The sequence below is a fragment of the Manis pentadactyla genome, chromosome 8 (genome assembly GCF_030020395.1).
Source record: "Manis pentadactyla isolate mManPen7 chromosome 8, mManPen7.hap1, whole genome shotgun sequence".
In the NCBI taxonomy this organism is placed as follows: Eukaryota; Metazoa; Chordata; class Mammalia; order Pholidota; family Manidae; genus Manis; species Manis pentadactyla.
Window position 1 is genome coordinate 72,183,402 of NC_080026.1, and position 25,936 is coordinate 72,209,337.

General features: G+C 34.7%; 1 protein-coding gene and 1 long non-coding RNA gene across 3 annotated transcripts in view; one reads left to right on the forward strand and one right to left on the reverse strand.

The window, feature by feature from the left end:
- The window catches only part of LIPK (lipase family member K), a 60,614-nt gene extending 48,560 nt beyond the window's left edge, over positions 1-12,054 (reverse strand). The window contains exon 1 of the mRNA XM_057505862.1: positions 5,829-12,054. The gene's annotated coding sequence lies outside the window, so the exon portion shown is untranslated. The remainder of the gene's footprint in view (positions 1-5,828) is intronic.
- Positions 1-16,582, forward strand: part of LOC118931485 (uncharacterized) — a 102,292-nt gene extending 85,710 nt beyond the window's left edge. For both annotated transcript variants that reach the window (XR_008998900.1, XR_008998899.1), the window contains exon 3: positions 16,318-16,582. This is a non-coding gene — a long non-coding RNA (uncharacterized LOC118931485). The remainder of the gene's footprint in view (positions 1-16,317) is intronic.
- Positions 16,583-25,936: the final 9,354 nt, after the last annotated feature.

The window sequence follows — 25,936 nt, forward strand, 5'->3', positions numbered from 1 at the left end:
AACTAATTTGCAAAAGAATTACTTGATCTAGTAAGTGAATGCAGAAAAGTATCAGGATGGATACAAGGCCAATATAAGAAGAGTAGTTATGCACCCTATGCTAGTGAAAACTTCTCAGGAAACAAAATTTTAAAAATGTGTGTTAAATAGTATAAAAAGCAAAGATAATAAAGAACAAATTGAACAAAATATCAGCAAGATCTTCACACTGAAAATTGCCAAAACATAAAGAAATATAAATAAATGGAGAGATATACCTGGTTTATATGTAGAAGACTCAATATTGTTGAGCTGTCACTTAATCAAACTATAGATTGATTAAATTCCAGTGAAAATCCCATCAAGCTTTTTAATAAAAACTGACAAACTAATTTTAAAATTTATACAGAACTATAAAGACTCTGTAATAGCCTAAATTATCTTGAAAAAGAATAATAAAGTTAAAGGGCTTACATAACATGATTTTAAGATTTACTATAGAACTACACTAATTAAGACAATACGGTATTGGAAAAAGGATTGAAAAAGATTCATGAAAAGAACAGAATACAGAAATAGATAAAATTTTATGTAATCTAATGACTTTTGACATAGGCTCCAATGTGGTTCAGTAAGAAAAGGAAAACCTTTTAGAGAGTTATTTCAGCTGGAACAATTGGATATCAGTTCTGAAAATAAATTAACCTTGATACATTTCTCAGTCTAGAAATAATATACCTGAGCTATATTGCAAACCTAAAAGTAAACACTAAACTATGAGGTTCTTAGAAGAAAACAAAGATATCTTTATAAATTTAGACTGACAATTAGGTATAAAAGAAAAAATATCATAAACAAGACTCTATTAACATAAAAAAATTCTGATCATCAAAAGCACCATTAAGAAAGTAAAAAGGCAATTCACAGACAAAATGAAAGTATTTCAGTAGATATCTGATAAAGATCTAATATCTAGGATATATCAAGAAACAAATAATAAGACATACAGTTAAATTTAAAAATGCATGAAATACTCTGACAGAGTCTTTGCAAGAGGAGCCAATAAACTCATGAAAAGATAGATGCTCAATATTGTTATCAGAAACATGAAAATTAGAACCCTCAGGAGTTACTACTCTATGATCACTAGGTAGGCTAACATTAAAAAGACCAATACCATCAAATGTTGGAGAGGATGAGAAGCAACTGGATCTCTCATATGTTGCTAATACGAATTTATAATAATGCAACTATCAAAAACTTTGACAGTTTCTTAAAACTTTGTGAGACTGTATTTCCATTTTTAGGTTGTTTCCCAAAATAAAATATAGGTCTATATAAGAACTTGTTTGTGAGATTGTTCATTGAAGCTTTATTTACAATAGCAAATTCCTGGAAATAACCCAAACGTCCATTAGTAGTAGAAGGGATACATAATTGTGTTACATTTATGGAACACACTGACACATTGGACAATGTCGCTAAGTCTCACAAACATTATGCTGAGCTGAAGAAGCCAGACACAAAGGACTGCCTATTGTACAATTCCACTTCTATGAAGATGAAGAACAGATACAACAAATCTATTGGAACAGAAATCACAACAGAGTTTGTTATTGGGGATGAGTTGACCAGAAAGGTGTAAAAGGAAACTTTTAGGGTGATAGCAATACTGATCTTAGCTGAGATGATGTCAAGACTCATAAAAGTGTGCCCTTAAGATTTGTGTCTTTTACTGAATATAACTCAAAAAGAAACTGGAAATTGCACTGCAAAGTAGGTGTTCTCAATGACTATTGGTGCTGGCATAAATTACTGCAGCATTTGGTAAACAGTATTGCTATATTTACTAGGAGTTTTTAAGAACATCCATATCTTAGGTCCCAGAAGTTCCATTCAATGAACTTATGCTAAGAGGATACTTTCTTTTTTTTTTATTAAAATATCATTGACATACAACCCTGTGATGGTTTTACATACACAACATAGTGGTTCAACATTCACCCATATTATTCACCTCATATTCACCTATATTCACCTCAACCCCTCCAATGCAGTCACTGTCCATCAACATAGTAAGATGTTATAGAGTCTTTAACTGTATTCTCCGTGCTGTACTATCATGACAAACCTATATTGTGATTTCGAATTATTGTGCCCCTTAATCCCCTTCTCCCTTCCCTTCAACCCTCCTCAACCTGTCCCCTTTGGTAACCACTAGTCACTTCTCAATGTCCATGAGTCTACTGCTATTTTGTTAACAGGATACGTTCTTAATTTGAAGGAGGTGGGATCTTTTCTTATGCTATTGCTTACATGCTTACTATATGCAATAAATAAAAATTTTAAAAAATTTCAATTATGAAGTGATGTTTAAACTATTAAATATGTTAGGTAATTAAATATTGTAGATAAAGTCATTAAATTGTTTGTGAAGACTATGTAATAATATGAAGACATACTTATTATATTAAATGGGGAAAAACTGTTATTGGGAGGAAGAGTTGTATAAACCAGTATACCCTAGTATAGTCTTCAAACTAGGGTATGTAATGACATTCCAAGAAATGCATAGGCACATAAACAGTGTTTTAAAAAGCAAATTCTAGATCTTTGTCTTTCATATATACTCTTTCCTAAAATTAATAAGGCCTGAGAATTTTTAGCTTAGATTAGGTTCTCCTTTTTCAACTCTATAAAGGAGGGGCCTGTCTCCTCTGGGATTTTACTATAGTGAACTGTCACAGGCTGTAAAAAAGTCTGAGACCCCTAACAAAGGAACACTTGACAATATTGACATTGGTTTTGGGAAAGGCATTGCTAATAAAGTAACAAAAATTATTAGTTTGTTTCTAATTCTTTGCTTTCAAAAAATAAAAAAGGATTTACTTAAGTTACAGGAGGTAGATGATTAAAAATCATTTTTGTGGATGCATTTCTATGTTATTTTTGACACAGAGCTTCAGAGGGAGTTCAAAGAATTGAATGACATGTAGACATATTTATTCAACACTTATATCTGTTGAATAAATGGAAAAGAATTGCTGCTGAATTTTGTCTCATCTGTCAATGAATAAGATTTAGAGGTGGGTGTCTGAATGAAAAGGAAAAGGTCCATTCATGTCTTTAAGAGATTCATTACTAATAGAATTTGATTTTAATACTTAATATTTACTCATTACACTTTTAATATTTATTATACTTTGATCAATTGTATACTAGTAAAAATCATGACAAATCATTAAAAAATTAAAAGAAAATGCAATCTTATGGTCACAATTTAAATTTCAATGTATATCTATTTTTTAGTTGCAGAGAAGGATCAACTGATCAACAAAAGACTTTTTTAAACAAAGAAATATATTGTGTTAGAATAGAAATTTATGGAAATATATAAAATCCCTGTAGAAAAAAGTGGATTGAAAATATGAATTCAAAGACAAAATGATATAAAATTTCAATCCATTGAATATGAGATTTTTTTTTCCAATGGATATTAGGTGTTAAATCACTATGTTATTGGATATATTTTTTAAATTATGTAATAATTTAATTTAAAACTGTCAGTATTTACAATGTGTCTTAAAGTACATCCCTTGCAACTATTTAAAATTATGATAAATAAATTTTATATGTTAGCCTAAATATTTGTAAGTATGGAGTTCCACAAAATCTGTTCAGGGCTATAGACACAAAAACAATTTTTAAGCAGCTTACATATAAAAGTACAATTTTGTTTTTAAAATATCTCAAGTAAATAAAACAAAAAGTCTCATCTTCAAAAATGCTGGATTACTCCAAAATGATAATAGTTGTACATGGATACTTAAAATTAAAATGTTTCCTTTTTTACTTATTGGTTATATATATTTCTTCAATGACTTTATTAGTTTGAATTTATCTTTTAATAAAAATATATTAGCTTGAATTTGTCTTTTAATAAAAATACATTTACACTTAGAAATAATTAGGTGTAAATTAAACACAAGACTTCTGAGTAAAGGCACTAAAGTCTTCTTACTGAGCAAAGTCCACAAGCTTTGGTATTTCCACCTGGTAATAACCATTTCATCAGTCCCCCACCACCCCCTCCCCACCCTCACCCCTGCAATCTTTGTTTATTACTGGATCTTCAGCAGTGATACAAACAACTGAGTTTGCCAGAAGACTGTTGCTTGTTAATTGAAATGTTTTGGCATCTGCCACATTTTCCTTTTATCTGACCTGTTTAATCTGAAGTGTTTACAAAAATTTCAATTGTTTTCCTCTTACCTCAGCATCCTTCACAAAGCTGATATTCTTATTTCTTTTGAAAGAACAGTGACTCACAAGGTTACACAGCTGTTTGTAGCAAAGTTAATCTGAATCTAGATTTAAATTGGTCTTCTCCAATTGCTCCACCAAAAGACTGAAAGGTGTTTGGAATTGGGGAAGAGTGACAAGCTTACTAATAAGTGAATGGAAGGAAATCATTACACAACAGGATATCCAGGCCTACAAATTTCAGAATTGAGGATTTTGTACATGTATCAAAGGAAGAACTCAGCTTTGATAGGATCTTCAAATAGGACTGAGAGGCCAATAGCTCTGTGCTCCAAGCCCTGATGCAGAAAAGAGATTAGTTTCAGGGTTAATGGGGAATAAAATGCCCAACAGAGAAATGAAAAATAGCAAACAACTAGAGGGTCATATATTTTCATGACTCTTCTACAGTATTAAGATTGAAGCACTTGCACTCTGAAAGATTACTGTTTCAAAGTTTTAAAAATAAAATAAAAAACAAAGGAGGAGCTGTGGAGGATATAATTTGTTCTTCAATTTCTTTTACCAAGTAAAGGAGGCTGGTGAAGGAACATTAAAGCAAATTACAGTAAAATGACTCCTTTAATACCATATTTCTATCCCCAAGTTCAGTTCCCACTACCATATTTCCAGTCTGAAGCATTAAGCATGCCAAAATGATCATATATTTGAACTGATTTCTTCTTTCAAACATGAAAAGAGTCTGGTAACAACTCTCCTATTTCTGGAAACAGAAAATAAAGTACATTGTAAGAACAAACAAAAATAGTATTTGACTCTGATATGTAGAATTTGGCTACATATCATTTGGCTTTGACAAACAGAATTAAATGGTGATCATTATGTCTCTCAATGTCTAGGGGGATGTTAGTCCCTCAGACTGGCTCGCACTCATCTCCCCAGCCTTGAATGTAGGTCTCCAGTTACGAGGGTTAGAGAAACATGTTACTCTATGTAGAATCTACATTAATATGAACCACTCTACCACTCCTCACCCAGTAAGGCTTTTCATTACAAAGCAGCAGAAACAGAGAATGTCATGTCCTGTACAAACTATTAGGAGAATGCGTAAAATTTCCATATGCAGGAATGGCAGTACAGTGATTCCTGCTCACTGCTTGGCCCATGTTTCCCTGCAGATAACCCTGCTCATAAGAAGTAATATTCCTGCTCTAAGGTGCTCTTCTGAAAATGCTAGAATTTTTAAAACATTCAAACATTATTTCCCAAGCCATTAGATGCACAATCCAAAAGAAAGTTCTCTTAAATCCATAAAATCTGTCACTTGCCTTTCCCAGGTATAGATTTATAACTCCTCTTATTGAGATTCAAATATAATAATGTCTGCTTGCTAAATGCTAATGCTTTCTGAAAGGGAAAACATTGCAGCATGCCTAGGAAACTCTGCAATTTATCTTCTCCATCTGGAGTGGCCACATTATACTTGCACTCTGTTGCTTCACTTCACAGAATCAAAACACAATGTTCCTCACCAGCATATAGAGAGCTCTGTACCACCAAACATTTCCCATGTCTCATTGACATACCATGAGCCAGGTGATCTGCAAACACATCAGTAGTCATTACCAATCTCTGAGGTCTCTGGCGGTCTGTCTTCAAGTCTTGGGAACTTCAAATTGATTCTTTCTAAAATCAGCTGTCAGTGGAATACACTCTGTTCAAAACCCCAGAAGATGTTGCAACCAGAAATTTCTCAACTGAAGACAGATTAATCCTCCTAGCTTCAAATACAAAAGATGCCACCCAGGCAAACTTGTTAGGTGAATTTTTAACCAGTGATGAGAAGAGTGTTAATGGACTAAAATCCTTGCTCCTGCTAAGCCAGTCCCAGAGTTCTGTGCCTCAAGAGTTAGACGGACCAGAAGCTTCTCAGCCGAATATTGACTCTTCATTCCTAAAATAATTTTCACTGAAGAATGGATGCGATGACCCAGTCATATAAACATCTCTATAAAATGCTTAATCCTTCTGCATCATCTAGCTGCAACATCTGTAATGTTGTTCATTCCAAATTACTGCTTTGTCTTTCCTAAATTTCCTCTACCTTGTTACGTAAACTGGATATCAGAACTGGCAGGAATTTCACAAAATGTATCCATTTCTTTCAACTGAAGTCTAGAAACACAACATCTCATTCAAGATCTCCAGCCAACTAAAGGTAAAAAACAGGCTTTTTCCTTCTCTCTAACCAATCTCTTTCCTACTACATAAGCAGCTCCTGGATCTGCACTGGGTGGAGTTTTGGTGTTAGGTAATCCGTAAGGAATTTTAGAATTGTGTAGATTCTTATTTTCTGTTTTTATAATTAAAAGGTACAGATCGAATTTGACTAAATTAAACCAACTAAACTTCTAAAATGATCCCTAAACTAATATTTTACATGCTTAAAAGTCATCTGAAAAAGAGAAAGAGTATATCCTGAATTAGTTCCTGAATTTTCATTATTGGTTTAATCTACATCCACTCAGATCGTTGAAGATGGCTGTTAAACATATTTGTATCAGAATTTGTGTTTTAGTCAGGCAGCCAGGACTTAGTGGCATGAGGTTGATTTAAATACCTTCAATTTTTTTAGATTGTCTCAGTTTGAGTCATTTGATTTAATATTAAAGTTGGAATTGGTTTTGCTTCTGTTACTAGAATGGTTTTGAGGTAGAGCAGGGACATGGGACAAGCATCATGATAAATTTTTCCTGCCTATGATGAAAAGTGATGAGATATAAATAGTATAGTAAAAATAGGAGGGACTCCATCTTAAGGCTAAGATTCCATTTTAAAAACCAGGGACTTAGGAGGCAAGATTCCTAACGTTTTATGGTGATCAGCTTATCTTAAGTCAATGCAATCAGTTCTAAACAATATATTTCTACTGCTTGCAGGTAACCATTATCTTGGAGAAGAACAGGATCATAAATCCCTTGGGTTAAGTTTATCTTAATAGAATATCTAGAGGACTGACTGTGGAAAATGACATAATATCTCTTATCAGAGATAGCATTCAGTTTTCTAGACTTAGGCACATTTTCTCATTTCTACTTCAGGCAAGTAGGGAAGAGATCTCTGCTTTGGGCTTGCAAGTTCCTGCCACCTGGGTGACCCAGAGTGGCCCGCAGCTGTACAATCACGCTCTTTAGTAGCCTGCCTGAAAATCTCCTTTCTTTGCTTTGGGGAAGTTCTCAGAACGTAATCTCACTCCATCCAGTGCTCTGTGGCTCCCCCAAATCCTGGGGTGATAGGAGCTTAATTCCCATGACACACAGATTAAAGCAGACACTGGGTGCCAGGTGACCCTGGCTTCAGGAGTTGGCGAGGGATCTGCCTTATGCTGAGTGGGAGTTCAATGAATTTCCCTTTCCTCTCTCTGTCCTTCCTTGCTCTCTGCTTCCTCTGTCACTGCTGCCATTCACTTCAACTCTCGCTTTAATGAATTCCTTCTTTACCTACACTCATCTGACCTGTTCATGAATTTATTTCTCCATCAGAGTGATCAGAGTCAAGAACCCTACTCTGTCCATTGAGGTTTCTGCTAGTGCATGGAGAGAGACCTCCCCAGATACAGGGACCTGGCACCAGTTTCAGCAGTTTAATTTAACATTCTTATAGATTTATTTACTTTACTTTATTACCATCTTTTTAACAGGTAGTTCTACTTACAAAGTAATATATTCTATTAGCATGCCACTTGGAGTCTCCAAAAGAAAAATAAAACCAATTGGAAAGATAGATTGTGTGTTGGCAATTTATAAACAACTGAAATCCAGTCTGTGCTAGAAAATCAGACATTTTTGGGCAAAAGAAATGGACAAGAACAGTTTTCCAGTATTGCATAGTTGATAGTGAACTTCTTCACCAAAAGCTTTTTGTAGTGTATCCTTCACCCAAAGGAAATCCAAATCATTGCAGTTTGAAGACTTTTGTAGTGCTTTGTTTATTCTTATTTACTTTAACTTTTGTCTCTAATTTCCAGTCCCACATAATCTCCATTTTATCCTAAAACATCATTGTAATACTGTAAAGTATATTAAATAGCCTTTTCATATGGTATCATAATAAATCATTCTATTTCCTACTTTTATTACTCCACACTATTCTTGTGAACAGGACTGACCGCATAATAAGTGATAGCCAGCACAAAATGAACATGCAGGGCCCTTTGTTTAAAAGTGAGTAAGAATTTCAAGATGATGACAGCCGAGTAGTAAAGTATGAGGCCCTTTTCAGCACAGAGCCCAGTGCTGTTTGTTGCCCACCTCCCACAACCATCAAGTCAGCCCTGCTTAAGAGAATACAGCATGTTCCAGTATGTACATGCACTTCATTTTTTTCTTATTGTCCCATAGAATTCCACAATATTCACTTTTCCCCTCAGAGACAGATAATTTCTTCAAATTTCTCACTGTTACAAACAACAGCATTGGCACTTCCTATTATGGCATTGTGTGAGAATCTTTCTGAGACGTATTTCTAGAACTGAGATCTTTTAGTCATAGGTCATGCAGTTGCTCAATTTTATCATATGCTACCCCCGATTATTCTAGAATAGGCTATGTACTCCTATCATTAGTGCCTAAAGTACCCATTTCTCCACCTATTTAGTTTGCTAGTTGTGCTGTTATAAAGATCTCTGTCAATCTTTCATTTTTCTGTTCATCTATTATTTATTTGACTCACTGAACAGAATTCCATCTCTCTTTACATATTTACTTTTACATTAACATTTGTACTTTTGTGATCTTCTTTAAACTTGTTTCCCAAGCCCTAGATCCCAAAATAAACAGGACAAAGGTATTTTCTCTTCCCCTATTTTAGCAGTGGCTTTAGAGGTCTGCAGAGGGGGTGGGACCCCCTTCCTTGGTTTATCACGAAGGACATGTAGGTGCCCTTCAAGGAACACTTCCTTTTCCACTTTCATCAAGATTTCTAACACCTCCAGTGTATTAAGGTGGAGAAAGGAAAAGAACAGAGTAATCCCTGCTTGCCTCGTGCTGTAGGCTGATCCTGGTGGCCAGTGTATTTACCCAACAGCTTGTGTTCTTGGTGTTAGGGAGGTCTTAAAGGGAATGCAACAATTAGAGTGGAGTGGAGCTGGGTCCCTGTCTGAACATTTTAAAATCTGTGCCTTCAGAGGACTTTTAGGGCAATGAAAGTACTCTGTTTTATACTACGCTGTTGGATACATGTCATTGTATTTTGTCTCACTCCATAGAAGATACGACACCAAGAGTGAATCCTAATACAAACTATGGACTTTGGGTGATTATAATGTGTCAGTGCAGGTTCATCAATCGTAATGAATGTATCACTGGCTGACGGGCTTGGCAGTGTAAAAGGCTATGATGGGAAATTTCTCTTTCTTCCTTTCAATTTTTCTGTAAACCTCAAACTGCTCTAAAAAAAAAGTGCCTTAAATTAAAATTTGTGCCTTTAAGTCTGAACCAGGAACACGACACTGTTTCATCAAGGAAGTTTAAAACCTTGATGTCTGCATAGGACTCCTCTTGTTTTGGTTCATTGCTTTGGTGTACTATCCCCTGAGGTTTACATTTTTTATGTGCTCCTTGGTAGGGACCTGGGCTATTTGTGAGCTGTAAGGTCTCTTTTAGTGTATGTAATCCTCTAAAGCTTTTGAATGAGTTTGTGTGGATATGTGCCTGGTACCCTGAATGGCAGGAGTATACTGGAGGTGAGTCAGAGGCACACAAGGCCATTGGACAAGACAATTATCAAAACTTACTTCCTCTGCTAATGATTATAGTACTTCACTAAGACATGTAGATTTTACTAGAAAGAGAACATTAAATTTGAAAAAATTAAATTTGAAGATCTTACAGTATTTTGTTGAATCTAAGATGTCTTCATCTGTAAAATGTACCCCTCATTATGCATTACATTATGCATTCCTAGGAAAGAAAAACAATGTCAACCATAATTCTAAAACGTCATCAATTGCAAGGAGCATTCTGAATATGGAGATAAGAAAATGTAAAAATAATGTATTTTGAAATCAATTAAATATAGTTCATTATAATGCAGGGATCACAAAATCTTTTTGTGATTTTTTGTGTAAGAATTTGCTTCATAATTCAGATTTATCTATGGGTTAAAAATTCATATGTTGTGGCATATCATGCAGTGAAATTGCTTAGGATTCTGCAAGCCCCAAATATCTCTTCTTTAAATTTTATAGGGGCACTAAAAGTCCATAGCTATTGGGGAAAACTGACTGGTAACTCAACAGTTCTACTTTTCACCCAAACTTTACTTGGTAGATATAATAATGTCCATTTGACAGGTGAGGAAACTGAAATTCAGATGTTATAACATACTTAGAAGACTAGCTGATGGAAGGTAAATAATATTAACCCTTCATTAAGATATTGAAAATTTTTTCTTTTTTTCCAATTCTTTTTATTGTGTTTATGAAATGATGGCTGGTAACTGAATTCCTTGTGGTGATAATTTCATAATACATGTAAGTCAAACCTTTATGCTGTACACCTCAAATTTATACAGTGATGTATGTCAATTGTATCTCAATAAAACTGGAAAAATATCTGGAAAAATCTATCTCATCGATTACCTTTTGCTAGTGTTGGTTTCCTCCCTTCTCTCTCATTTTAATATTTCCCATTAATGTATTCTTCCTGCTCATTCTTCTCGCTTCCTTTCATTTTGTGTTCACTTTAAATATTTAAAAGTATAGCCATTTAGGTTTTCTGAAACAAATTCTTAGTGGCTTCCTGATTGAAACTTCTTTTGTATTGAGGGGGAAAAGAAAAGAAAAAGAATTATAGAAAAAGAGAATTAACACACATATTGAAAAGCTAATCCCTAGATTAAAGCTAATTGTATAAAATAAAGAAAAAGCAATATACAATATTCCAAATAAGAAAGGGAATACAATTATTCGTACAGGGGAGAGAATTGAAAAACAAATTTAAGGGAATGCTCTAAGACATTTTGTTAATATTTCTCAAAGTGTGTAACAGAATAATCATCTTACAAAAGGATTAGTTAAACAACAACAAAATGTTCCTGGTCAAGAAAGTTTAAAAAACCTTTATGTAATACTCTCAGAGGTTCATGACGCACATTAGTTTTCCAGACAATTCTGGATGAAAGGGAAGACTTTATTGTGAAGTGTAAATGATCAACATTAACTCTAGAAGCAATAGAAAACCTGAATAGATCTTCTAAGAGATTTAACATTCAGTAAAAGATCAATTCGTGAAAAAGGCATCCCACTTACTAGAGTTATAGATTATAGTTCTATCAAATCATTAAAAGACAGACAATTCTTACATTGTATAAACTACTGTAGAGCATTAAGAAGGAGACTTTTCAAATGCAGCCAATGGGCTGGAATAACCCTCATTAAAAAAACAAAAGACGTTAAAGACAACTACAGACCATGCTTACTTACAAACTGTGATACATCAATGTTAAATAAAACATTAGCGAATAAAATCCACCAAGCAGAGTTCATTCTAGCTATGCAAATGTACAGTAATATGATATAATCTTTCAATATGAAAATATTTTTAATGTCAAGACTTCAGGACACAATAAAGGCATATTTAAGATCTGTGGGTAAAGGATTATCCTCCAAATAGCATTAGGACAAATAATTAAATATTTGAAACAATATAAACTTAAATACTTGAATCATTTGAAATACCAAAATAAATTCCACATGAATTAAGGATTTAGAGGTAAGTACACTATAAAACCAGGAAGAAATGCAGGTAAATATTTTGTAATATTTGAGTGAGGAAGGGCTTTCAAAATAAAGGCAGAAATCATGATAGTAAATCATTAATAGATTAAACTACATAACATTTCAATAGTTCTATACTCCTTAAAGTACATAAAGAACCATCAAAAACAATGAATTTAGAAAAATCTTTGCAACCTATATAATAGTCAAAGACTTAACAACCTTTACATATAAAGAGTACTAAGAATCAACAAATAAAAGATAGTACTCAATCTGAAAAATGGGAAAAGATCAGGTGTGAACAATTTACAGAGGTTAAATACAGATAGAAATCATATGTAGGAAGGAAAGTTCAAATTCATTATTATCGTAAAGGGCCAAATCAAACACTGGGAGGCAGATGAGGCTGACAGAATCTGAGAATGCACATGTGCTATGGCGGATGGAGTGACCTGAGGTTACCTAGGCAGTATGAAGGAGGGAGAACTAGGTGACTGCTCCTTAGCTCCTTCCCACCCAGAATTCTAAGGTCATTTGAAAGCATCACACTGAACAAACAAGATGTAACTAGCAACCTCATTTTTGTTTCCAAGGAATATTTATTCTCCAAGAACAACCACATTTCAATTTAAAATAAAGATTTTAAATTTTAACTAAACTAAAATTTAAAATTTCTCCGTCTTCCCTACTTGTGCTTCTGTCAAACCTGCCTCAGATCAGAAGCCCACTTAAGAAAAAGGAATATGTTGGCTCATTCTTTCTCCACCTAGTACTTCTACAGTTCTTCCAGTTTCTAACTTTGGCTTCTAATCCCACCTGAGTTGAGACACAGAAGGAAAAAAAGGGGAGCAAGTTCTTACTAATTGTCTTGTATTATCAGTGCTTTATAGACAGGATTGTATTTAAAACTAGCCATGAGATTCTTTGGAGAACGCAATCCATAGCTCCACAGATGAGGCACACACATCTCTATCTGATGATAACTTCAGCTTCTTCCTGCTGATGGTTTTGGTTTCCAGGCAGTCTTTCTTGTAAAGGTCAAAGACAAGCACCTGGTGAGTGTCTGTGGCACACATCTAACCTACTTCTTTCCTAGCTTAAACAACAGCCATCCAGGACACCTCTAGAGATTCAGATTTGCAGGTGGAGTCAGACACCAGGCTGCTGTTTTGCAAAGGGCAGGGGATATGCATCATGCTCTCCAAGTCACCCTGTTGAAGTTCTTCCCTAAGGCATAACTGAGGGGCAAGCACCTGTATCTCTGTCCCTAGAAAGAGGAAGAATGGGCAGGGAGAGGAAGAGGTGGGATTCACAGCACAGGAATAGGTTTCTCCAAAAATCTCCTCTGAAATCCACAATTTCTGACCTTTTCAGATCTTTGATAAGTATGTTGGAGAAGGTCATCGAGAGGACTTGACTGCCGGTTGACCCAGAAGTTGGACCCCGACAATCAGCTGCTCCTCACCCTCTCCTCTGTCTTTGGAATGTGTGTTCTGCTTGCCCCTCTGCGCTAGAAGCTGGCCCAAGGACACAGCCTTGAGAGAGTAAGGTAGATCTATGGGTCTTGTGGGCACCCAAGACAAGCCTCCTAAATAGGTTCCCTGTTTATTAAACCTGCAACCTTCCAATCTGAAGTGCCCTGCCTCCTTCTTCAGCCTCTTGCTCTCTGTGTACAGGGCCAGTTTACAAACCAACAATGTATGGGAATCTAAGAGGTAAAATGCTTTCTCTTCCCTTTAGTGTAAGTCTTGCATGGAGTCTACCACCTTCACTTTGGGATAGTGTTTCTATTACATTGGATCTCTATAGAAATTGCCATTTTAACACCCCCAGGAACTATTACAAACCTGAGAACTTGCTAGTTCATTTTAGCCCACTGAAACCCATTTTGGTTTCTAATCTCCAGAACTGTAGGACATCAAGTTTGTGTTGGATTAAATCACTAAGTTTGTGGTGTTCAGCAATAGGAAAGTAACACATCCATTTGTTTATCTCTCCCACTGGATTCTGAGCTCCTTAAGGGTAGAAATATTGTTTGATTCAAGGGCTTTAAGTACAAGCAAGAATGTATAAGATGTCACATAAAATTTGCCCAATTTAAGTTTATTAAGGAAAGAGGTGAAATGTGAACATGATACATTAACATTCATTTTACTTTTTTGAGTATATCAAATAAACACAATCAAATAAAATTGTGTTTGTCACTTTTCTTTCATTAATCGTTTGAATGTGAATTTTACTTCAAAAGAGAAAAGAAGATTATTTCCAAATTCAGTTTATATTTACATTAAACTTCCACTTTTCTCCCTCTGTCTGTCTGTCTTGAGGTGCCTCATAAAATGTCTTCATAGAATCATGGAATTTGGGGCTCATGGGATTCTTAAAGATTATGTATTCATATTTCTTCATTTAAAGGAAACTTGTACTTTTAAGAAGCTAGGATTAACTGAAGATTTGTGGCAGAGCTAAGGCTAGAACTGATTTCCTGTCAAGTAATAATTTTACTAAATTACTGTTGATGAAAGTCACATTACATAAATATATGTACATGTACATATCACTGTGTGTGCATACTTGCACACAGATGTTCACGGAATATTCATAAATTCTGGAGATTATGAGGTGAATATATCTTTGAGGGTCCATTTTTTTTTTCTAGCCATGCACAAGACATTGGTGGATGTAGTGGAATTGGTAATCTTTTCTTGTTGATTCTGGATTTAGAGTGTTAAATTTGTTCTGGTTCACAACTCACATATGTTGCTTGCATTCTTTTGAATATACCAAGTATTAGGTGACAACAATATTTTTAATAGAGATTTACTCATTTAGAGACTTATAATTCAGTGGTTTAAGCTCAAAATGTGCACAAACAACTGTAAGAAAGTGCAGGAAGTTCTTTTTAAAATTTTTGATAGGTACTATGGTTGCTCAATGGAAAGGAATCCCTTAAAAATACCTGGCTTATTTGATAATGAAAAGCCAAACTTCAAAGCAGAGATTCATCTAGTAATTATTAGAGATACATTCATTATATTTGAAAAGTGATGGTAAGAACTTCTTGCCCAGTAGATATTTTGGACGTTGATAATGGAAATAAAGCGCTCCAAAAAGAGCATTCTGAACACGGCAGTGTGCGGACGACTCTGGGTTTCTGAGTTTATGTGCAGATTAGTCTGCACAAAGGTGACATGTAAGGGTAACAAGAATAACCAGTTCTCTCCTCCTCTCCTCCAGTATTTGTGGCAAATAAAATGGGGAGCCTCATTTTACCTGGACCTTGATGGGCAATGAGTTATGTCCATGGAACAGGGCTTGCTTCCGCTTCAATATTTAAAACATTTCTAGAAGATACCCTCCTCAAATTTTGCTTTAGATTTATTTACTCAACACGTATTTACTGAGCTTTACTATATACAGGGATTTTTCCAGGTAGTGGATATCTAGTCATGAATAAATAAAAATCCTTACTCCTGTTGAACTCACATTCTAAAAATAGCCAATGGGCAAATGGCTCATTTTCAACATTAATAACTAAGCATAATGCTCTGTCAGACAAGTCAATAAAGTCATGAGCACTGTAGAACTATGCTTCACAAATTTCAATGTGCATACAAATCACCTGGGAAATCTTGTTAAAATGAAGATTATGATTCAATTAGTCTGGGTGGAGTCTGAGAGTCTCTATTTTTAACAAGCTACTAAGTGACACCAAAATACTAGAATTTGGACAGATTTTGGGTAACAAGGCTAGGGTGGAGACAATAAGTTTGGAAAAAAGTGCCTGGATTTGAAATTTTACTATGTAAAAATTTAGCAAGCTCCTCTGTTTTTTTTCCTTTTATTGTTAATGAGGACAATTATGATAATTATGATATAACTACCATTTATTGAGCATTGTCCATGGGCCAGGCACTGGGCTGGTTTTGACCTATATATATATTAATCCTTACCACAATACTGCAAAATATGAATGATTGTTCTTGTGAAAAAAACTGTGCTTGGAGAGATTAAGTAATTTATCCAAAACCACTCACCCAGGCAGGTGTGGGAGCTACACTCTTGCTCTTTACACATTTGTAAAATGAGGGAAAAAAGTAAGTGTGATGATACATGTAATGTGCCGAGGGTTGTGCTCGAAGTTTTGTAGGTGTCAGCGCCCTTTCCTCTTTAGGAAGGTCTGGATTATATGTTTAACTATGGTCAGAAAAGATGATATCACATGAATTGAAAAGAACTGGGGGCAGGGACACTCTAGGAAGCTAATGTTCTTAAACCCCATTTTTCCTTCCCACTAGATCCACTCCATTTGCCTAGAAGTCATTGTGGTTGGTGGACATGTTCTCCCACTGCCCTGTTCCCATGGAATCTGATGAGTGTGGTTGCCAAAAGGAGCCCAGTCCCACGGCCTCCCGGTCTCCTACTCAGTCCTTCAGGAAACTAGGTCTGTCAGCTGCACTGCTCACACCTCCTCCACCCGATCTGTATTTCTTAATCCTCTCCCGGTGCCAAACCTCTTCTGATTAGCAACAACACCGCCATCAGGGACTCTGTTCACTTCCCTTGAGGGTTGCCTACAGCTGTGCAGAGGGGAGGAGAGGCGTCATGTGGCGGTATATGAGCATGTTTGTTGGTGATTATCAAAATTGAGGCTGCTCCAATGGGCCAAGGAACACAAGCATCCCTGGGAGCTTATTAAAAATACAATTTCCTTGAGTCCCACTCCAGACATACTGAATCAGTATCTCTGGACATGGAACTCTGTGTTTACCAAGCTCTCCAGATTATGATGTGTTCGAAAATCTGAGAAGCTCTGATGAAAAGCATCATTTCCGTAGGAAAACACATTGCAGGTTCCAAACAAACAATTTAGAAATCGGCATTAACCCTGATTAAGTGTAGGCACTGTGGGCTTTATGAAAATGAGAAGAGACAAGCCCCTTGTTTCTGGGTAGAGAGCTATTGATGCTGTCTTCAAGGAGCAGATCAGATAGTAAAGCCTCCCTCCATCTCTTCCAACTTCCAGACAAGGACTTATTTGTACATCCTTGGTTAACACAAGGCTTCCATGTGTACTTTATTTATGAGGATAGAAAAAACTACAGATGTGCAGAAATACTGAAGTTTGACTGTTTTTTCCAGAATTTAGGTTTATTCCTGCCTTTACTTCAGCAATTGTATTTTCACTAACATGATGCCTATATTCAGAACAGAATGACATACGGTTAATAAAAATACATATTCTTATTTCTGTTGTAGCATTGTTTCCAGCTTAGCTCAGTTAACCCGACTATCAAGTACCACTTGGTACCCAAACGTGACTGCCCAAAGACGAAGCTCAGATCTGCAGGCCTGTGTTCCTGAAGCATCAGCATGGGGTTTGCACACATTAGAGTCACTGCTGATTGAATTAAGAGAGGCAAATTTCTTGTCTTCTTCAAGGAAATTCTTGCTTATTATTTTAGAAAGCACAATGCAAAAGAAAAGCTCAAAGTGATTCTATGAAAAAAAAAACAAAAAACAAAAAACCCCATTGTACCCAATAGCTGTTTTACTCCAATGCATCTTTACATTGCTCACCCCCACCAATCCTGAGGGATGGGAGATACAACATAATCATGAATGAGGTGGTGGTGGTGGGACTGTGTTTTAGAAGATGTGTTAGAATCCCTAAAGGTGAAGTGAATATAGTTTGAGGAAAATTCTACAAGTAATTTTGTAGTTCTTCAGTTGACAGTTGCAGCGATATGCCAGTAAAGTTAGATAGATGCTAGATAGTGGGTATATCTAGTTATATATATACTAGAATAAAGTCTAATTCATGGTAGCAACAATACCATAAAATTCCTAAGAATATCTTGAATAAGAAATGAAAGATACCTATGTTTAGGAAGCTATACATTTTTACTAAGACCATATAATTTTATTTATACCATTTTAACTATCATTTTTATTCACAGCAAAGTGAATAAAATCCAGACATACAAAGTTTTGAATGAGAACACTCTGCTAGAAAAATTTTCAGTTTTTTTAAGAATTATTAAAAAGACTTAATGCAATTTTAAGCAAAATCCCAGTTCCCAGTGATTTTTTTTTTTTGCAAGCTTGCTGAAAAAATATATTATACTACTAATAAAAAGGCAAGATGATTTAGGAATATTTATTTGACTATTTATGTAAGAATATTCAAACAAGAGTAACAAGATGGGAATTACTCAGCTATATATTACAATGGATTTGAAAGCTATTAAAAACTAAAAATGTGGCATAGTCTTGATGACTGATCTATGAAGCAGAACAAATAGGTCATAAACAATTATAACATGGCAAAACATAATGCAAAATATATTGTATACTATATAATAAAGATGATATCATACAATCAGTGGAGAAAAACGGCATGTTAAAGGTTAGAACAGGAATATGAGTTGGATTGGTCTTATGATCTTAGAGGAAAAGCATTACACTTAGCAAGAAGAATCAGTATAACACATTTTCAAATTCTGAGATGATAAAAAAACTTAACCAAAATTGACACCATAAATAATGAATTGCACTTTGGATTCAGACCCAGCTTCAAAGCCTTTGTTATACTGTTCTTGTGGTAATGAAGAAAAAAAAAAAGATAAGGAATAAACACTGGGAAAAAAATGTTTTCACCAGCCCATGTTTATATCTTCTATATAAGCTAACCAAGGCTATAAGATCAATAAGTATTTTAAACTCTTTTAAGGATCAAGATTCTTTTATTAAGAGCCCATAGGCTTGGCTGTGCTCTTTGGCTGGATCACTTCAGACTGACAGTGCAGTTATTTAAATTAAGTGCTTAGTAATCAACCTAAGTGAATTTCCTAATTGTGCTGCGTTTTGAGATCAGCTGTCAAAAACAGGAAGAGCTACATCCTGGATCTTTTGCAACTGGGGTCCAAGAGATACTTTTGAATGAGGACATTTGCCTTAACAACTTGGGCTTTGTGCTGGTGTCTTCCTGCAGAACAAGTGGCAGGCATGGTGCTTCTCATTGTGTATGACGGTACCTTACTGTGTATTTGATCAGAGCTCCTCTGGGTGGATTTGTCTTTCTGAGTCCTCCATGCTGCTTATTCATAGGATATAATAGAGATTCCAGAAAGAACTTTAATTGTTAATGAGGATAGTTACCTCATTTGGAAATGATGTAAATGAAATCAAATCCTGACATGGACACACCTCCCCATCACATACTAATTATTCTTGAAGGCATACCTTTATACATTGATAGGATGGTGGAAATCAGGGAATGGCAACACCTTCCCAAATATATGAAGATATTATTAATATTACAGGTCTGTCATATCATGATGGAAAAAGTCTTTTTCCAAAGAAACTCAGAAATAAACTTGATTTTGATTAAGGAATTAAGCCCTCTGTTGGTTAAATGAAAAGGTAGATTGTGAGAGCGTGCTTATGTTCGATTTGATCAGGAGAGGTGGAGTCACAAAGCTAAGGCACAGGGATACTCCGGCTGCATGTAAAGTTGAGAACGGGGACTTATAGTATTGATGCTATGGGAGAAGATGACAGCAGGAGGCATTGGGAGTGGAATGCTATGGAAATACAGTGCTCACATAGATTGACCTTAATAGGGCCTTTTCAGAAAAAAAGGTAAACATTAAAAGCTTAAATGGGGATATAAATTGGAGATACCTTATGGTCTTAGGGGACATGATTACACTTGGCAAAAAAAAGAATCAATATAAAATATTCTCAAGGATGGATTACATTGTGGTGATGAGGAATATCATCAATAAAGATATGGGAAGAAGGAAAAAAATCAAGAAGAAAGAACTGGTGTGATGGAGTCTTAAGATACTGATAAACCAAATAAAATGTATGGGAGTGTTTATATACTGACTTGGACACAGTAATTAAAAAAATACATTGATGAGACAATCATGGACATGTGAGCATTGCCTGGATATTTGGTAATACTAAGGAGCTTTTTTGATTTGCTTGTTTATTAGGCATGATATTGATATTGTGGTAATGTTTTTAAATCTTCTATTTTAAATCTGTAAATAATAAAGTATTTCTAAATGAAATGATGATATCTGGATGTTTGATTTAAAACAATCTGTTTATGGTAGTGGTATAAAATAATATGAAACAAAATTGGCCATATACCAATAATACTACAGGCTGGAAGATAGATATTTGGGGGTTATACTATGTTTTCAATTTTTGTGTTTGAAAACTTCAAAAATGAAAGTTTTGAAAAAAATAACTAATGAGGTGATGAAGTAAATTAAACTCAGGGATCTGTAAGTTTTCTATTAAGTTTAGGATTAGGCTTTGTAATAATCAAGTCAATCCCAAGTGTATTTGCTGCTTACATGTGGTTTTAAGAGAATCTGGCACATTAAAGAAATGGACAGATTAGCCATATGGACAACAATAATTAATTATTATGTTATTTGTTAATAAAAATTAGTGAAGACATTTATAATAGAGGCAAATAATAATAAGCTTCAATAATTAAACAAAAACTCCTAAGTGTCTTCCTGTGCCATGCAGTAGGGAAGAAAAAATGAGAAGCATGAAATTTATAGAGTTTATGAATCTAGAAGCAATGATAAAAATGTATCACACATACCTACTGTACAAAGCAAAGAGGTAAGAGTGGTAACCAAGATAATATTGCCTGTGTTGCATGGGATCATGTGATTTATTTGTTTTAGGATTTGATTTGTTAGTGTGGAAGGAAAATTAGACAAATTTGGGTTTGGACTCAAGCAGACCTGAATTCAAATCCTAACTCCACTGTTTACCATGAGATTTTGCATAATTTATCCTTCAGCAACCTTATTTTGTAAAATTAGTATAATACTACCAATTTTGTAGTATATTTGTGGGAACTGTGATGTCACATATAAAGTACTTAGCAGGGTGTTAGTTTTCCCTACCATCCACTTGTGAAATTCTCTAAGACTTAATTTCAAGTTTTTTTTTTTTTAAGATGTATTTTCCCCAATTTTTAACACAGGGACTTAACGTGCTAATCAAGTGAGCACAAGCACCTTCTGTTGATTAAAAAGAATAAATGACTTGGATTAAGTGGAAAAACACAAGCAAATCTCCAAACCTACCCTCTGCTGGCAAATTTGGGTAACTGCATAGTTCCCACCAGATTTCTTTGGATTGTGAATATGAAAATATTATTTTAAATAACAGTAAGTAATAGAGTCCTTTGTCTCTGACTCCAGAGTTTTCTGTCTCCTGCCAACATTCATGAAATTGTGGCAAGCCTCCTTTGTTCCTCACAAGACTATTCCCATCTGGCAATTCAGAGCTACTGAACCAGAACCCTCTAAATAGATTAGATCTTCCTCGTGTTAGTTGGTTCTCTGGGTGTTTCCTAATCACTTAGGTTAATATAATACCTTATGACATTCCTGATGGTTTTATTATCAGGGATTATTACGACCTGACACTATAACATGTATTTGTTTATATTTTATTACCAATCTTCACCACTAAAATGTAAGCTCTATGAGTGCCAGGAGTTTGTCTTTTGTTCCTGCACCAAGAGTAGTGTCTTTCCTGATAAAAATATTTATTAAGTATAAATATTGGTCAAATGAATAACAATGTAATTTAGTCTATATAATTTAAGTTTATTAAATGAATATAAATAATTCCCACAAACAGTATAAATTTAATAGAACAAGAAGCTTTTTTAAAAAGTTCAACTAAATAGATCAGTTTTGGCCTGTTTTGATAATAAATTCAGCCACATTTTGTTTTATTACTTTGTCATGCATTTGGCAGAAGGTATATAAAGTAACTCTGGGATATCATTTCCAATATCTTTTCACCTCTTTTTTGGTTTGAACTTGCTTTAGAGCTAAAACATTTGTGGATCTTGTACACTTCTGTCTCCTTGGTTGATTTGATATGTTTTGAATTCAAGCAGACTTTAGAACTCTGAAGAATAGTAAATATATGCTATCAGATGTTTCACAATGAAGCATGAAACACAGAATTCTAAGCTTACCAGAATACAATTTTTGAAGCTCTCAGAAAGGGTATATATTAATGCTTAGATGATTAGATTGTTTGGCAGATTATTTATGCAAGGAAAACTGTGTGCCTGTGTTTGTGTCTGCATCAGAGATTTTGTTTTCTTTGGGTAAATTCCTAGAAGTGCAGTTACTGGGTTGTATGGTATTTCTGTTTATAGTTTTTTGAGGACTCTCCATAGTGCTTTCCACAGAGTCTGCACCAATTTACATTCCCACCAACAGTGTAGGAAGGTTCCCTTTTTTCCATGTCCTCACAGACATTTGTTATTTCTTATCTTTTGGATAGTGGCCATTCTAACTGATGTGAGATGATATCTCATTGTGGTTTTGATTTGCATTTCCCTGGTGATTAGCAATGTGGAGCATCTTTTCATGTGCCTGTAGGCCATGTGTACTTCCTTGGAGAAATGTCTGTTCAGGTACCCCACCAAATTGGGTTGTTTGCTTTTTTGGTGTTGAGTTATTTATATATTTTGGGTGTTAACCCCTTATTGGATGAACCATTTATGGATATATTCTCCCATACTGTAGGTTGCCTTTTTGTTCTGCTGTTGGTGTCCTTTGCTGAAGGATAGGTATTAGCTCTTCCTTAAATGTTTGGTAGAATTCAGCTGTGAAACCATCTGGTTCTGGATTGTTTGGAGTTTTTGGATTACCAACACAAATTCATTACTGATACTTGGTCTGTTAATATTTTCTGTTTCTTCCTGGGTCAGTCTTAGAAGGTTGTATTTTTCTATGAACTTGTCCATTTCTTCTAGGTTGTCTAATAATTGACATACTTTTTCATAGAATTCTCTAATAATTCTTTATATTTCTGTGGTATTCTGTGGACTATTTCTTCTTCATTTCTGATTTTGTTTATTTGTGTCTTCTCTCTTTTTTTCTTGTAAGTCTGGCTAGGAGTTTATCTATTCTGTTTATTTCCTCAAAGAAACAGTTCCTGGTTACTTTGATTTTTCTATTGTTTTGTTCTTCTCTATTTTATTTCTGCTCTGATCTTTATTGTGTCCCTCCTTCTACTAATTTTGGGATTCATTTGTTCTTCTTTTTCTAGTTTCATTAATTGTAAGTTTAGACTGTTTATTTGGGATTGTTCTTGTTTCTTGAGGAAGGCCTGTATTGTTATGTACTTCCTTCTTAGACCCACTTTTGTGGTGTCCCACAAATTTGGAATATTGAATTTTTGGTTTCATTTATATCCATGTATTCCTTGATTTCTGTTTTAATTTGTTCATTGATCCATTGATTATTTAGAAGCATGCTGTGTAGCCTTCATGTGTTTGTAGGCTTTTTTGTTTTCTTTGTGTAATTTATTCCTAGTTTCATACTATGGTGGTCTGAGAAGCTACTTGAAATCATTTCAGTCTTTGAAAATTGATTGAAGCTCTTTTTTGACCTATTATGTGATCTATTCTGGGGAATGGTCCATGTGCACTTGAGAAAAATGTGTATCCTGTTGCTTTTGGTCAACCTATGACCTTTAATTTCCTTATTGGGAAATAATAATGTTGAACTGGATTATTGATTAGATATCTTAATTTTAAGATACTATGAGTTTTAAAAATATGAGTTATATTATTTCTAGTAGATTTTAGATTACAACATAGTTCATGTGAGTTATGCACAAATCACATGTATTTACTTGCAACCCCAAACTAAATTAGGCAGAATTTTGAGGGGGAAATGTGAGCAACAATATAATAGTACAAGTTAAGAGGTACGTTTGAGATATAATGAAGGATATTGTGACCAGAAGGGAGACTACTAGTTAAAGACAAGTAGGAGAAGAGATAGTAGAGATAAGCAACTAGATTTCTGAAGATTTAGAGTGGCAGGTTGAAGAATTTGAACTTAAGAGGTTCAAGAATGAAAAGGATCTTAGGAATTAGTTTGGTATGTTAATCATAATCATAATGGTATATTAATCACCCTCACTAGTAGAATACAATTTCCTAAACGGAACCAGGATTCAGAGAAATAATTGATGCCAAAGCTGGGGCAACAAGCATGTAAAATGAAAAGTTTATTCAAAAGTTCTTGGAACCAATTTATAGAGGCTGTCATCACAAGCAATAGTGGGAATAATTTTAATATCAATAAGGATAAAAATTGCATTGAATGAAACATCAAATGTGCATAGGAAAATGAATTTATTATGATAGTATAAGAAGGAAAATTAATTTTGGAAAATGGAAAAGGGAAAGGAATATTCATTTTGGGTAACCAAAGGGTACATGAAGAAAATTTTCTCATATGGAAGTCTGGAAGTATCCCAGCTAATAAATGAAGAAGAAATGATTAAATTAGAATGTCATCATTCTCTAACCCCTAATGAACTATTGGATCTGGGTACTGACAAAAAATGGCTATTGAAATCCTGTGGGACAGAGAGCTAGGCATTATAATCCTCATTACAGAAGAATACAATTTATGATTTCATAAGCAGTTTTTCCAAAGGAATCTTAATCTGATCAAGAGTGATTCTTAGTAGGGAGGGCAATTTTGCTCCTAAAATGATATCTGGTAATGTCTAGAGACATTTTTGGTTGTCACAGTTTGGGGTGTGTGTATACTACTGGCATCAGTAGATAAAGGGCAAGGATGCTGCTAAATATCTTACAATTCCCAGGGCAATAAAATATCTGGCAAAAAAATGTCGATTTTTTTTTTTTGGTTCAGAAATCCTGATTGATAGGAAATACAAAGGGGAGAGGAACATGTTAAGTGATATTACTGGAATATAATCAGCAAAATACCAATAATATGAAACTTTGTGAAGAAAGACTCAAAATTGCTACTGTTTCTTCAACAACAATAGCAAAAAATTCAAAGAATAAAAGAAAGAGATAACCTATAGACCCAAAGGGACAAAAAGACAAATCAGTCAATGAAAGGTGAGAAGCCCTTATTTGGATTCTGATTCAAACAAACTGTAAAAACTCTTGACATTTATGAGACAATTAGAAATTTGAACAGTGATGGGATATTTAATGATATTAAAGGAATTTTGGGTGTGAGAATGGTATTGTTATATTTTTAATAAAAGACTTTTTCTTCTAGAAATACATCCTGAAATGCTCGTGGATGAAATATGTGATGTCTCAAAAAGCTTCAAATTAATTTGGGAGGAGAGAAGAGGATAGGGAAATCAAACCTTAAAGATCAGCTTATATGTTGACAGTTGAGATTTAGGAACAAAGAAATATTAGCAGAGCTGCTGTGGGACAACTGTGTTTACTAGTGTTCAAAGACTAAAACCAGCGCTGTTCATGCTTGCTAAAAACAGACTAAAGGAAAGGCAATTGGCAGGAAAAGCCCAGCAGACTGTTAAAATACACTGATGGTTCTTTCCTGAGAAGGCAAAGTTATTGAAACATCTGACTCCTTAACTGGATGCACCACCATAAATATTTGTCTCTAGTCACTGAGCTTCTCGTGTCAGTTTATTACAGACTGACAACAAAGTTCACTAAAATATTGAAATAAAGACTCCTAAATAATCTTTTAGCAATTTCTTGTTTCCACTTTAAAAATAAAGGGGAGGGGGCAAAAATAAGTAAGAAAGGTTTGGCTTTCTGGCAAAAGTTGAGGGACCTGACAATATAATAAAAATCATCAACAAATTTTTGTGAATATGCACCATCTATATGTTATGTGGGTACAAGATACTCTTTATCTCATTTACATTTTATTGATTAAGCCTTACCATAGAATGCTAAGTGGGACCAAAAGCCTAATTGCTTAAAACATAAAGTCACAATATTATGGGGTAATAGAATTTCCCAGGTGAGGCTGTACTTCACCAAAACTTCGGGGAGCTCGGAAAAGCCATTTTGTGGGAGAGGACACTGAC